The 14490-nt window shown below is 37.5% G+C and overlaps 1 protein-coding gene across 7 annotated transcripts in view; it reads right to left on the bottom strand.

The window, feature by feature from the left end:
- Positions 1–14490, bottom strand: part of SLC20A2 (solute carrier family 20 member 2) — a 94017-nt gene that overhangs the window by 72846 nt on the left and 6681 nt on the right. The window contains exon 1 of one of the 7 annotated variants that reach the window (XM_036458895.1): positions 5479–5501. The exons of the other annotated variants lie outside the window; for them this stretch is intronic. The gene's annotated coding sequence lies outside the window, so the exon portion shown is untranslated. Of the gene's footprint in view, positions 1–5478; positions 5502–14490 lie in introns of those variants that run through there. 7 annotated transcript variants of the gene reach the window in all.

The following is a 14490-nucleotide window of genomic DNA, read 5'->3' as shown; positions in this document are numbered from 1 at the left end:
CTAAGTAAGGATAATCCACTGGGCAAAATAAACAGCTGCAATCATCAGAAAGGCTGGCTCTCCATTTCTCATTCAGAAATCCCTGAGCCCAAGGAGACAAATATGACTTTATGCTACATATTCCATAATGCTCAGCAATGTTTGGAGGTATTTTCAAAACTGATCTCAACTTTCCTGGCCCCAGACGAGAAACTTCGTGTTCTGTGATCTTTTCTTTTTATAAAAGTATGAAAAAAGCAAAAGAGGATAAAACTTCTGCTGAGCATTCCTTGCCATATCTAGTATACCATATTTACATACATACCTCTACCCCATAGATTTCTGATTCGCCAGAGTAAGCTGCTATTTGTTCATTCTCATTTACTTATCATTAGTCTCTCTGGGAGCTTCTTAACCTGGTGCCAAGCACTAGATAAATGAAATAAATAAGGATCCTACTATCTTCTAGGAGTTCATAGTAGTGTGGAAGACAGATACACAAATAATTACAGTACAATGTAGGGCCTATAATGGGAGTTTGTACAAAAGTAAGAGTTGTAATTCTCTTTGGGGCTTAGGAAAGGTTTTTCTGTGGAAACTAGAGGCCCAATGCACGAAATTTGTGCACAGGTAGGGTCCTTAGATCTGGCCAATCTGTGGGGCAACTGGAGGAGTGATGGGGGGGGGGAGAACTGGCAACCTCATTGGCCGGCCAGGCACTGCCCACTTGCTGGCCCCACCACCAGTCACCTCCCTCTGCAGGGTGACTGGCAGGGCAATCGGGGAGATGAGGGGGAGGGCACTGGCCACTGGTCACCTCCCTCTGTGGGGCGACTGGCAGAGCTATTAGGGGGCCCCTGTGACACCCATATTGGCTGGTCTGGGACCTGTGAGCTAGGGATAGCTCCTGCTTTAAGCATCTGTCCCCTGATGGTCAGTGCGCCTCACAGCTACTGGTCATTCCACTGTTTAGTCAATTTGCATATTAGGCTTTTATTATATAGGATGACCAGGCAAAGAAAGGGTAAAAGGCATTTTAGGCAGATCAGTACAGGCAAGAGCTCAGAGGCAGGAAACAACAGAGCATGTTCTAAAATTAGCAAAATAAAAATACATGTCTAGAGTGTAAGTAATGGGATATGAATGGGAGAAGTAGGAGATTAGGCTGAAAAAGTAGACTGGTGCTAGGCTGTTGAGGTCCTTATGTGCCATGCTAACATATTAGTTCATTATCCCATACCCCTGAGGCTTTCATCTCTTGCTACACAATAACATCTCTTGGGAAGCTTTATAATAAAATACTGATGCCTAATATTAGTATCAATTAGTTCGTCTAGGACAAGGGCATCAGTAAGCTTCCCATGTAATTCTAGCATGTGGTCAGGGGTGAGAACCACCACTGTAGGCAACACGAAGTCAACACATCTGTATAAGGTGATGATGTAACACGTTAAAAAAAAAGTGGGCAATAATGTATAGAGTAGATGAGAGGCACAGGGACTAGGGGGAAATGTCCATTTATTGGCTACTGAGTATATGCAAGAGGTAAAAGTCTGCCAGTAGTTACGAACATTTTATGGGTCACTGACCCTTGGGAAAAATGCACATATATAATATAAAAAATGTAGATATATTTTCTGGGAATTATGAACCTCTATGTGTAATGGATTCAAGTTAAGAAACCCTGACCTAAAGGCAATGATGAAAAAGGAGGAGAGTCTTTTGAGGTAGAATCCATAGCGTTGATGACTTTCAGGTGAGAGGAAAACAACTAAGGATGACACTACCATTCATTCCTACCTTCAGAGTTATCAGTAATGGGTATTGAGCACTTAAGTGTCAGGAATCATAATGAGCACTTCATAGGCATTTATTTCACTGAATTTCCCCAATTCTGTAGGCCAGGTCGCCATCAGACCTATTCCACAACTGAAGAAACTGAGATGTGGATACATTAAGTAGTGTCCAAGGGGACACATGATAAGTGATGGAGTATGACTCCAGAATTTGCAGTATTAGTATGTTTCCATACTACCTCTGGTGGGTAGTCCCATGAATTAAAAAGAGGAGACAGGAGGATAAAGCAGGAGTAGGGTTAGGAGGAGATAAGTTTGGGAATAAGGATATAAAAAATAGTTAGAGATGATGTGTTCAAGACAGTACAAAACATAAAAAATGACAATATATGTTAAATCAGAAAAAAACAGATGGGAGCACAAAAGGTGAGAACAGAAAATACGGCAGGTTTTCTGAGTTCTCTCCATGTGCCTGGCACTGTGCTAAGTGCTTTCTCACAGTGCTCTAAGCTCTAGCATCATCTTTCCTTTGCAAGTGAGGACACTCACATGGCCATTGGTATAAGCTCTATCATCTCTCCTGTTACAAGTGAGGACACAGATATGGAAGATCAGAGTCACATGGGCAGTAAGTGGGGGAAACTATCTTCTTAACCCCTAACCTAGACTCTCTGGCATTACAACAAGGAGTGGAAACCATGGCGTCATAATGGCAGCAGCTCCCAACATGTTCTAAAACACAGAATTATTTTTTCTTTTAAAGCTCTCTGTGTGAGTATATGTGTGTGTGTGTGTGTGTGTGTGTGTGTGTGTGTGTGTGTGTATGTACTTATATACACACACATATATATGTTATATTGTTTCAATTATTTAAGATGAAATAAGGGCTATTTCTGTCTCAACCAACTTAAAACAAATATCAGAGACACATTTTCCCAGGAAATATGCAAATTTGAGTGCAAATCTATGTAAATGAAAAGCATGAGACAAATTCCACACAGTGTTGTTATCAGAGTCAGAATTCAGAACAATCAGTCTACCCGAGATAGCGAGATAGCGTCTTGTGTTTCCAGAGGCCACAACTCAGCCAGGAAGTGGTGAAATTTCCTTCTCTATACTCTTTTGTAGCTTGAAAAGAATGTGGTTTTGAAAAGTAACAAATAAAACTTGAACCACACTCAACAAGTCCAGACTAGTTACTTCAGGTCTAACAGTGGAATAGCTTATGCATTGTAGTTTCAAATAAACGTTTAAGTATTTTCGAAATAACTAAAAATCATACAGCCTGAGTCAAAAGCATTTCTCCTATAAAGTACTTTCAAAAAGCCTACAATATTATCCTAGAATTTTATCCTGTTTTAGAATTAACACTTGTGAGAGAACATAAAATTCCAATTAAGAGTTTTGAAGTCCTGTTGCACAGTCTTTCACTAACAGCAAGAATTCCTTCTATCGCCCCTATCCCAGTCACCTGCCTCTATGCTTAAAGAGTTCTACTGATGGGAAGTCGTTACTTCCTAGGGCAGCCCACCTTACTGCCTGAGTGATATCTCCAGAGTTTAGAGGAAGTCAAAATTCTTTGCCTTGTAATTTTCATTCATTCATTCATTCATTCATTCATTCACAGACCACTCCTTTGCCCCACAATATGCAAATTATACATACTACCCCTGGTCTTCCTATTCCCTAATCTAGGGGTTGCTTTGATGGTTCTTGTATACCCTCTCCTTCCGATCCAACAACCAAACGCCTTCAGCAGTGGTTCCTCAGGTGACATAACTTCTCAATCCATCACTATGCATGTCTCCCTCCCTTGCCAATGTTTCACCTAAAATGTGAGTTCACAGACATAAGCATAATTCATCAAGTGTGGTCTAACTCTCTCAGATTTTTAACAGCCACATTATAGTGACGCTCATATAAGCCGGTGGTCAAATAAACTCTTGGCTCTTTTTCATCTCAGGTGAATCGGAGATTGTCCTCCACCCCAAGCATACCTCAACTCATGTAAAAAGTTTATCCTTGCTATATTTCATCTTGCTAATTTTAGAATAGTATTACAACCTATTCAGATTCTGCATCTAGAGTCTGCTATCTATGGTTTTAGTCATTTTTTCTAGGTTTGTCACCTTGAAATTAAGTAAACTTATGGCAACCCAGATTTTTACAGAAAGAAAATATTATTAGACATTATTATTAAAAATCTGCTGTCAATGGGAACTCAAAGTGCTCTATAGGTTCTCTGGACTAAGTACACACACACACACACACACACACACACATATATATATTTAATTTTCAGCCTTCTTAAGGGTAAGAGCCCCCTGAAAATCTGATGAAAGTAATAGAATGTGCATTTGTATAAAATCTTATAATGAATATCAGATGAATCATGGGCCCTCATGAAGCCTATCCATTAGCTTCCTACTAAGGTGCCTTACCTTAGGGATTCTAGTATCTATGAAAAACTGATCACTAGGATTCATTAATAACCATTTAAAAAATAATTGATTTTTCTAATGTGAAACTTAATACCCAAAAGAAGCCAATTAACTTGAAACTGACATTAACTCACTCATTGTTGATCTAGAGAAGGTATCCAGAAACTAAGAAATCTAACCAAAACCAAAGCAGACATTGTAGAAACAAAGCAGAGGTACCTACAGTTATATATACAAAGATGTGCATTGCACCTTGGTTTATAGTGGTGGTGGTGGTGGGGAGAACAAGAGGAAACATCCTGAATGTTCATAAATTATGGTATGTGGAAGATTTTATTCATTTTTTAAAAAAAATAAGAGTTAGACCTATCATCTATTTTCATGGAGAAATACCCATGATCTATTTAGTAAGAAAAGCAAGCTTCAGAATAATGCAGAGTATGATCCTACTTAAAAAAGAAAAAATTCACAGACCTTATGTTGTTAAAAGTATTTTTATGAAAATAGAAAAATGTGTGGAAGAATTCATATCAGGCTGTGAACATGGGTGGAGGATTCTTTTTTTATTCATCTTTGCATACTTTCACTTTTTACAAGTAAATATAGCTCTTACTAAGTACAATAAAACATTAAAAATTTTTAAAAGGGGGGACCTAAATAAGGCTGACAATAGGACCTACCGATAAAGACTCAGATCTCTTACCCAAACTCTCCATATAGGTTTTCTAAATAATTTCCCAAAAAGTTTCATCTAGTATGTACTGGATGAAACCTAACTTCCTTTTTAACTTTCAATGATTCCGAGGTTCTCACTGTTTGGGGTGTTTGATTCTACTTCATAGGCACTCACTCTTCTATTAGACATATTAAGGTTGTGTCATATAGTTAAATGTGCCAACAATTCACAAGTGTGGTTCCCCCTCCCCCTTAGGAAAATATACATGTCAGTAAAGCCATAAATAAAAGGTATGTGGATCCCACATTCATCCAATGCACAGAACACAAATGCATGCAGCCCAAATGCTATCAAATTCTAAAATGAAGAAATAGGAGCACCAAAGCCATTCCTGTTGGTTCAGTGGCTCCCAACCTTGGCTGAACATTAGGATTACCTGGAAGCATTGTTAAAAATACCACTGCCTGGGTGCCACTTCCAGAGGGTCTAATTTAACTGGCCTGGGCATGTAAAACTGGAGAAATCTGAATAAGCTTGTGGATCATACCAATAAGGATTTTCCGGTTTTATCTTATACTATAGTTACCTTTTGGGGAGACTTGGTGAAGGATACATGGAACCTCTCTATATTTCTTGCAATTTCCTGTGAATCTGTAATCATTTCAAAACAAAATGTTTTGTTTTTAATTTGAGGAAAACATGAAGGTGGTCTTTTATTTAAGATACATAAATCATTCTTTTTTAAAAACTGAATTTATTGGGGTGACATTAGTTCACAAAACCATATAGGTTTCAAGTGTATAACTTAACAAAACATAATCGTCACCCAAGGCAGTCTCTTTCTGTCCCCATTCATCCCCCCTTTGCCCATCTTCACCAAACCCACCACCTCTTCCCTCTGATTATCAACACACTTTGGTCTGTGTGCGTGTCATATATATACTAGGGACCAAGTGCACTACATTTGTGCACTAGGGGGCAGGAGTGGGTCCCTCAGCCAGGCCTGCACCCTCACAGTCTGGGACATCCCCGTCACAGTCGGGGACCCCTCGCTCCTTACTGCCCGCCTGTAGCAGAGGCAGAAGAGGCTCCTGCCACCGCTGCTGCGCTCTCCAGCCATGAGCCAGCTGAGTGGCTCTCCTTCTGTGGGAGCCCACTGACCACCAGAGGGCAGCTCTGCATTGAGCTGCACCCTGGTGGTCAGTGCACATCATAGAGGCCAGGTGCACGACATTTGTGGGGGGGCGAGGGGTGGGGTGCGGTCCCCCAGCCCGGCCTGTACCCTTTTGCAGTCCCCGAGCACTCGGGACTTAGGGCTGCCGGGAGAGGCTCCTGTCACCACTGGTGCACTCACCAGCCATCAGCCCAGCTTCTGGCTGAGCGGTGCTCCCCCTGTGGCAGCTCCTGCAATGAGAATCTGCCCCCTGGTGGTCATTGAGCATCACAGTGACTGGTCATCCCACCGTTCGGTCAATTTGCATATTACCCTTTTATTATGTAGGACTAGAGGCCCAGTGTATGAAATTTGTGCAGGGGGATGTGTGTCCCTAAGACCAGCCAGCACCCTCTCCAATCTGGAACCCCTTGAGGGATGTCCGACTACCTGTTTAGTTGGACATCCCTCTCTCAATCCAGGACTGCTGCCTCCCAACCACTCACTTGCCTGCCTGCCTGCCTGCCTGTCCCTAACCACTTCTGCCTACCCCCTAACCACTCCCCTGCCAGCCTGATAGGCGCCTAACTGCTCTGCTGCTGGCCCAATTGCCCCTAACTGCAAGTCTGGTTGCCCCCAAGTACCCTCCCCTGCTTGCCCGGTAACCCCTAACTGCCCTCCCTTGCCAGCCTGGTCGCCCCCAACTTGCCCTCCCTTGCAGGCCTAGTCCCCCCCAACTGCCCTTCCCTGCAAGCCTGGTCCCCCTAATGCCCTCCCCTGCAGGCCTGGCCATCCCTAACTGCCCACTCCTGCAGGCTTGGTCCCCCCAAACTGTCCTCCCCTGCAGGCCATCTTGTGGTGGCCATCTTGTATCCACATGGGGTGGCCATCTTTGACCACACAGGGGCAGCCATCTTCTGTGTTGGAGTGATGATCAATTTGCATATTACTCTTTTATTAGATAGGATGGTTTTTTAAATCCCTTCATCCCCAATACCTCTCCCCTCATTTTTCTTAATCTAAGTGAAAGTGCAAACAAGTAAAGGGGAACAATATAATAGATGGCTGGAAGGAAAAAAGATGACTGAAATAATATTTATGGAGCATTTATGTGCCAGGCAATATAGCTTATCTCATTTAACTCAACAAACAAATGAGGTGGCTGCTAATTAATAGCCTCACTTTTCAGATGAGGAAACTGAAAGATAAGAAATTCAATTAAGGTCACACAATTGGCAAGTAGCAATAATGTCAAAATTAAAATTAAGACTATTTCAAAGCTAAGAGGATTTTAAGAAAAAAAGTATCATTAGTGTATCGACCAAGTGTTTAAAAGTTTAAAGTAGCTTAAAATAGGTAAAATGAATGAAATGCTACAAAAGTCACAACACACTATACTGAATACTATATTTTCCAGGAACTTAAATCCATACTACACAACAGCCTAGGATAATTGAATGCACTTGACCAGTGCATATTTGAAACTGGAATTATTTTTATTCATCTTTCAACTTTTGCTTAAAAATTAGAAGAAACATAGCATTGATTTCCCCTCTTTAAAAGGTGTTCGCTGAATAAAAATAAGTAGATTAAAGTGAGCCAATATTAAAAAATAATATGAACAGGGCACTAAAACTGGAAGCAAAATAAAGCTGATTGCCTAAAACAAAGTCTATTCACAAATGAAAAAAAGAAAGCCTACAACACTGTTCAAATGCAAGGCAGAAAAGTCTAAACTGGGTTAGAATAAAATATGAATCTGCATATAATAAACAATAGGTATAACAAGATGAATATTTGTAATAAAATAGTTTTAAATGGAATAGTTTAGAGTGATTTGTCTGACTTAGAAAAGACATATTTAACAGCAAACAAACAGGCAATTCTAGGATAAACTCAATGCAAGTAAATGGGTATTTAAAATGAAATTTGTTATTTTGGTTGTAAAGCCTCTGAGATATGGGGTATTTTTCTAGAGAGAAATAGAATCTCAATTTTAATTATGCATTGAAACCTCAGGAAAATACTTAAAACATTGGGAGTATTCATCACTCTTGAAGTTATATACAATCAAGTTATCCACTTAATGTGCCATTATGCATGGTGGAAAGATATACATTAGAATTTCTCTATAGTCTCTGGAGAATTATACCAAAAAAGTACATTTTCAGTAATGCCAAATCAAATTTCTTGGTGAATGCAAACCTTGGAAATTTTTAGAACTATCCTTGAATGGAAATATTTCTAAGGTTTGATAATGACAATTGTGATTGTGCTTTGAAAAAAAAGATTTTTTAAAAACATATTAAAATATTTACAGATGAAATTATTTAATATCTGGATATGCTTTAAATTAACATGGTGTGGGGGAGTGGGCAGGAGTTTTAAACAAGATTGACCATAAATTGATATAGCTGGGTAATCAGGTCATAGTGATTAATTATACTATTTTGTTTTCTTTGGCATATGTTTAAAATTTTCCATAATAAAAAGTTTTGTATTTCCTTACACAGGCTATAAAACATACCCATGTAACAAGAAATTGAGATTTATGCAGAAATCCAGACTCTGGAATGCTTCTGCTTCTGCATGTTCCCGTCTCATCTAACAATACCAGTTTCCTTTTTCTAAATGCAGGATGGTACATGATTTCTAAGGTTGCTTCCAGCTTTTACTCACTGAGAATGTGAAAAATTGTTTTGTTTTACCCGGATGAGTTTAAATTCAGCTTGTTCACTGTTTATTGTCACTGAAAAAAAAGAGAGGCAACTACAGTGATAAATACACCACTGTTTCCCACTGATAAGTGAAAATGCTCTCTCCTCAGGAATATACTTAAGAATCTTTAAGAAAAAGTCATATCACAAAACATAAAGTGAGCAGTCCCTTTAATAAAGCATTTTTCCTGAGTAAACTATCAATATTGCATAAATATATTTTTGAAGACTACTCATCACATACTGTTTGTAACATTAAAAATGTGCTAACCAAATTACCCTCTTAATAAAGGATTAGTTAAATATATTATGGCATATTCTTATAATGGAATGCTATGCAGTTATATAGAAAATGAAGATATTAATCCACAATGATAGGGGTATGACAAAGGGACACAGGAGCCAAATCAAATATTAGTTCCTAATGGCTAACATAGCAACAGATACAGCAATAAAGTTGCATTGAATTATAATCCAAAGTATAAATATCCATTAGTCTATAATGATATAACTAAATGGGGGAGGACAGCTAAATCTCCCCCAAGCAGAATTCCAAATAATACAGGCAGATACTCTGCCTCTGCCCTCAAGGAGGTGGAATGTAACCCCCTAATTCTTAGGTGTGAGTTGACTTCCTTCCCAAGACCACAAGATAGAAAAGAGAAAAGAAAGAGTAACTTGACAGTAGAGAAACCTGACAAAGGCTACCTCAGCAGGATATCAAGTTCAACATCAACAGTAAAAAGTCATGTACCCTTAAAGTCTTAATGTCTTAATAGTAGAACCACTAGTGATTTTCACAGCCCCTATTTATATTTTCCTGTATTATCTGGTTTTGTTTTTTCACTAAGCATTGAATACTTGTAATGATTACTTATAATAATGAACCCCATTACTTCTATAATATATAACAAAGTAATTTTATCTTTGGGGGTGGGAAATTAGGTACATAGAATAGAATAACAATATGCATTTATAAAATCACTAGATTTTGCTTTTTCAGGGGGAAATACTTTAAAAGGCAGTATAGAAAAGTGATTTCATCACACCTGGAGTAAAATCCTGGTTTCACCATTTACTATCGGTGTGACTTTGAGCAGTTCAATAATCCCCTTCAATGTCTTCATCTTATAATGGGGAATATGTTATGTTCCAACAAATCCACTGAACTGCAGAACTGCCCTAACATTTACTTACTTATTTATCAATATAAACACATACTATTTCATAACATTACATTTTATTAGAAAATTCAATATGTAGTAGCGGAGAGTTCAATGTATGTGAAGAGCCGGCCCCTACTGAGGCTTCATAATGGTAACTGTTACTGAGATCAATAATAACTTAAAAATCCAAGAAAAATAAAACGTTATCAGAAAAAAATTAGTTTCTCAAAGAATATAACAAATAGCAGTAGAAGACAAAGCTTATTCTATATCATCTGCAGCAATTTTCTATCTATGAATGTAAAAGCAATATAAATTAACTCCAGCCATAAATCTCTTGATTGTAACTAATGGACTTTAATAAAGAGGTTTTACACAAGACCTATATATTTTAAACTTTATAAAAATTCTGATTGGACCTGGCCAGGGTGGCTCAGTGGTTGAGCATTGACCTATGAACCAGGAGATCACGGTTCAATTCCCAGTCAGGGCACATGCCTAGGGTGTGGAGTTGGGGACTCAATCCCTAGGATTGAGTATGCAGGAGGCAGCCAATCAATATTTCTCTCATCATTGATGTTTCTATCTTTCCCTTCCTCTCTGAAATCAATCAAAATATCTTTTTTAAATTACTTAAAATTCTGGGCTGGGAATATATCTTAACATTAATATTTTAAAATTATCCCAAATACGACCCTTAATACATAAAATTACAATATAATAGACAAGTCTAAACATACTATGAATCAATGAACTTTTATAATAAAGCCAAACCCAGATCAGAAGAATCTATTTGATTCAAGGGAAAACTTTACCCAACCTATTGTAATTTATCATATAGTCTAGGACCGTGGTCGGCAAACTATGGTTCAGGAGCCACATGTGGCTCTTTGGCCCCTTGAGTGTGCTCTTCCACAAAAATACCACGGCCTGGGCAAGTCTATTTTTGAAGAAATAGCATTAGAAGTTTAAGTTTAAAAAATCTGGCTCTCAAAAAGAAATTTCAATCGTTGTACTGTTGATATTTGGCTCTGTTGACTAATGAGTTTGCCGACCACTGGTCTAGGACATAGACCCATATTTTAAAGATCTGCTAATTTAGGAAGAAATTAATCAACCATTAATAGTAAATCACTGTGCCAATTTTTCTTACTACATTAGAATTAGAATATGCACACTGTTCAGTTTGGTTTTGTCAAAGGAAATTAATTTAAACCCCTTTTATAATAATAAAAACACAGATGTAATCCAGGAACTATATTCAGGTTAGTATATACAACCCAGTGTTGGGATTACAACTATACAAAGGCTGATTTTATAACATACCCCACAGCTTCTGTATCTAATTACCTAAGTCTTACTCCAACTTTCCTGAAAGCAGTCATTACAGAGACCTATTCCAATGATGTCATTTTTGCTGACCACTTTAGAAGCTTGGGGCATATTCTTGTCAAATATGCTTAATTGTAGCAAATTTTAAATTCTCTGAGAACAGCTATGATTTATGAGAAGAGGCAACTGTTATTGAGAACTACTTCTGGCAAAACAGACCAAGCTTAATAAGCTTCAGGTTTGTTTTGTTTTTTGAAGGAGGGAATTGACTAGTAAGATCTTTAATAAGGTTAATTTTCTTAAAAACCATACAGACAAATTTAAAATGGGATTTCCAAGCTTGGAGCAGCAACAGTATCTAAGTAATAAGAGTATATTCCTATACAATGTTCTCTACTATGTTAGTCCTCTGTAATCCCAGAACAGTCCTATACTTAGCACGTCTACACAAATTTCTTCTTAGTATCTTAACTGTAGTTCTGATGTTTTTTACTAGCTGTTCATGAGTTTTGAATGTTGCAGTACTATTATTATCAAACCATTAGCCATTTCTTTAGCTTCAAGATATCCAGTGACTTGAATAATATTAACTTCCTTAATACTATCACATTAAGGAAGGCTCAGAAGAAAGAGTATTCAAAATGTTCAACTTCCATTTGTAAAGTTATTTTTAAAACTTACTTAGACACTACATTATGTGATGTATGCGATATTCCTTTTTTACGTTTAATAAAGCTACATATCTACTCTCACAGTAGTCTACTTCCAGTTCAGACACACTACAGAAAACTAAATTACAAGAAAACACCACATTTATACCATATACAAGGAAAAAAGAAAAATATAAGACAATGTAAATCAACAATAGCATAAAATAAAATTTTGCCAAGAAGCTACTTTTTCATTACACAACTACAGAGTTCTGAGGGGCGAGACCATACAATTTATATACTTTCCCACACAAGAAACTAACACAGGCCCTTTGAGAATGTTACAGTATAATTACAAAATGACACAGGTTAATATTTAAGTAGAAATCAAGCCTCTCAAAATAAAATAAATATTTATAAGATTCAGTTTCTGTTTTGTTAAACATTAAAGAAAGGTCTTGGAACTTAATAGGAAATGTTAAAAACAAAGATGACCTAGTTAAAAGAACTCCTGATACATTTTATTCTTTCAAGCAACCTTTCACCTAATAAATGATAAAGAATGTGGTTTGTGGTTTTAGTTTTCTTCCCAGTTCCAGAAATTGACTGATTCCTTTTGTAGTATTTACTTTTCTCTTCCCATCTGACCCCCAAACATGCTTTGGATGTCTTTTGTAAAATTTTTCAAGGCAGGGAGTGAATTCACAGTTCATGAGCTGTTAAATAAAGTTAAAATGACAGTATCATACAATTACCCTAACTCTTTAAAATAATCTTAGTCTTCTAGAATACCAATCTAATTCTTAGAAGCACAAAACACAGGAAGCTCAGTGTTCCAAGAAAAACTAATAGTAACTGATTCATCCTGGCTACCCAGGAAATACCCAGCAAGGATCTTGTTTTATGTAAATACTGACAACAAATCTGTCTAGTAATACCTACCACCCATGGACAGGAAAACAAAAAAAGAGCTCATGGAACAAATGCACGATGACTAAAAAGTACAGAAAGAAAACATAAATTTGGAGATGAGAAGAAATCAGAGCTACATGAAACTCATGATAGATCAGTGAACTACAGAGATAGAAGTAGACTGAGGTGGTAGAAGAGAAGCGATCACCACTGAAGGAGATGAGAGTGGAATGTAGGTGGACAGGAAGCTAAGTGGACAGAGGTGTGGGTAAGACAGGAAGGAGCTAGAAATGACAGGAGCTGAAATACAAGAGACAACAACAAAAGCAGGGAGGTAGCAGACTAGAAGGATGCAAGCCCAGGGAAATAGAGAAGTAAAGAGAATAGAAAGTATTTTCAATGGGAGGCTGAATCATGGAAAAGGCAAGAAGTAGGCAAAATGCAAAGACACCAAACAAATTATGAACAGACAAGAAAAAATGTAAGCAGATGAGTAGAAAGGGAATTAAAGGGATGAAGTGAAAAACAGGCATACTGAAGGGAAAAAGTATATTGTTGAAAATTGTTTCTGGAATTTCACTTTATTAAATTCTACCTTAAAATCTGTTCTTTTGCTTCTACTTCTTTGTTGGGTAAACTTCATACATAAGAATAAAGGTTTCCTCAACTTACAGAGAAGAAATTTTTGATGTAGTCAACTGACTTAACTGCAAAAAGTAAAAAGAGCTGAAAAATATAAAAATTATCTTAGCTCTAAACCACAAATTAATTTTCATACCAATACATTAATGACCTTAATGATCGAAATGCTACCTTTGTTAATTATAAAAGCTTTCTCTGTCTCTCTGTCTATGTGCTTATTAGTCAGCATTTGGAGAGATCCCCACTATTAAGAAAGTTTGATGGAAGTTTAAAACAAGGTTAAAACTCTAAGGGTTAAGATATGCTATAAATTTTCTATAAACTTTCACTACCCATTTCTCCTAGGTAACTGAAAACAGAACACAGATGAAGTGGAAACAGTTCATCCTTCATTTCCACTTAGAAACAGTAAATGAAAACAAAGCATTAAACAAGAACATAAAAATAGTAAAGAACAACAACTCTGAAAAAGATTAGCAGCTGCTCTATTCTTGACCCTAGGAAAAAACCTAGGCCAGTGGTCGGCAAACTCATTAGTCAACAGAGCCAAAATCAACAGTACTACAATTGAAATTTCTTTTGAGAGCCAAATTTTTTAAACTTAAATTTCTTCTAACGCCACTTCTTCAAAATAGACTCGCCCAGGCCGTGGTATTTTTGTGGAAGAGTCACATTCAAGGGGCCAAAGAGCCGCATGAGGCTCGCAAGCCGCAGTTTGCCGACCACGGACCTAAGGGAAAGAGCAACCATACCAAAGGTTTATTTGTGAAGATATAATTCTTATTTTCACTCTGAAAAAACAAGGTCATCGGATCTTAAGTCCAAAAAAATGTGCAAAATAAAAGGAAGCACACACAGAGGCTGAGAATAGATAAAGATGAATCTAAAGTCACAAAGACTGAGACAGAAGTACATCATATGAAGAAGCAATTCATCAACATCCTGCACTTCTAGTAATTATTAATTGAAAGTCAATTTCTAGAGGCCAACATCCCAATAAATTGTTCCTATTTCTCCTATTATATC

Source organism: Pipistrellus kuhlii, unplaced genomic scaffold (assembly GCF_014108245.1).
Source record: "Pipistrellus kuhlii isolate mPipKuh1 unplaced genomic scaffold, mPipKuh1.p scaffold_m20_p_3, whole genome shotgun sequence".
Taxonomy (NCBI): Eukaryota; Metazoa; Chordata; class Mammalia; order Chiroptera; family Vespertilionidae; genus Pipistrellus; species Pipistrellus kuhlii.
This window is presented reverse-complemented; position numbering and strand designations above follow the sequence as displayed.